This window comes from Rhinopithecus bieti, unplaced genomic scaffold (assembly GCF_001698545.2).
Source record: "Rhinopithecus bieti isolate Rb0 unplaced genomic scaffold, ASM169854v2 scaffold_28456, whole genome shotgun sequence".
Taxonomy (NCBI): Eukaryota; Metazoa; Chordata; class Mammalia; order Primates; family Cercopithecidae; genus Rhinopithecus; species Rhinopithecus bieti.
Window position 1 is genome coordinate 145,494 of NW_016812403.1, and position 1,789 is coordinate 147,282.

Here is a 1,789-nt window from a genome sequence, read left to right on the forward strand (position 1 = left end):
ACCTGGGAGGCGGAGGTTGCAGTGAGCCAAGATGGCACCACTGCACTCCAGCCTAGGTGATAGAGGGAGGCTCCATCTCAACAACAGCAACAAAAATCACTTATGAACCTATATATTATTTCAAAATCATATGAACAGGAATTATTTAAACAATTGTTTTAGAAGCGTTATGATTTATTACCTTTTCTTTCTACCACATCTTTCACTTTCTTGAGTCAATCCTTTTTTCTAAATATTTTCTTTAATTCTGCTTTTGTCTGACATTCAGTGAGCCTTTCTAATCTGAAGATATGAAGTTTTCATTAGCTCAAGAAACATTTATTTATCTTATATATTTGTATCATTGATTCTCCCTCATTATTATGTTCTTTCCTTCTAAAAAAATATATTATTCTATAATAATATAGAAATATCAGTGTATATACAGGATATACACTTTAAATTCAAAAATTCAAATAGATTAAAAGTAAAAGGATTATCCTCAAGTGCACATAAAATATTCTCCAGGAAAGACCATATGCTGTACAAAAAAAGAAACCTCAGTAAATTTAAAAGGATAGAAATTACAAGATACATTCTATAACCACAATGGAATACTATTAGAAACCAATAACAGAAAAATTTGGAGTTTCACAAATATGTGGTACATAACATACCCATAAATAACCAATGGGTCAAAGAAGAAATCAAAGAGAAATTAGAAATAATTTTAAATAAATTAAAATTAAAATATAGCTGTCAAAATTTATGAGGCATAGCTGAAGTAGTTACTTTAGAAAAGAGTTTGACAATTCTTCAAAAAGTTAAACATACAGTTAACATATGATCCAGGAGGTCCACCCTTAGAACTATACAAAAAAAAAACCTAAAATATATGTTCACACACACAAAATTGTGCACAAACATTCATAGCAGCATTATTCATAATAGCCAAAAAATGGAAACAACCTAAATGTTCAACTTATAAATATATTAAAAAATGTAGTATATCTATATAGTAGACAATTATTCAGGCATAAAACAGAATGAAGTATTGACACATGCTACACATGCATCAACCTTGAAAATATTATGCTGAGTGAAAGAAAGCAGAGATAAAAGGTCATATATTACATGACTACACGTATATATGAAATGTCCAGAATAGACAAATCCATAGAAACAGAAAATATATTAGCAATTGCTATTCTTAACATTTCATATACATTTAATCATATAATATGTGGCTAGAAAAGTTTTTTAAAGGTGATTTCCACCAAAAACAAAGATGTTTCTGGAGACAGCTCATTGGCTGGGTGAATCTTAAATAGCAAACCCATTCTGATTGGTTAGTTAATTGGGATACTCCCAGCTGAGTTGTTGAAACCTAACATTAATAGATACTGAATTCAGTTGTTATCCAAGGCTATTGAAACATCTTGTGGTTTGACCTTTAACAGCCGTGAGTGTAACCCTCTTGCAATTTCCTGACTCCACTTTAAAGCTTTAGCCTTAATAACTTTCTTTTTTTTCACATTTCCCCCTTTTGATCAAGAACTTTCTTCAGAAAGCATTGCAGATCAACTGGCAAGTCTTATTTTGTCCCTCATTGCTGAGATGAATGTGACCAAGGGATTCGTGTTTCTTATTGGGAGTTACAAGTTCTAAGAAGTGTATGGCTATATTGGGCTACGTTTGAGTCACAAAGAGATTTTGAGAAGAGAGTTCTCAAGCAAGGTTTGGTCCAAAAAAAAAGTTATCAAATAAGATGTCTTTTCTGCATCATAGGCTTGATAGACCACGCTGAGCT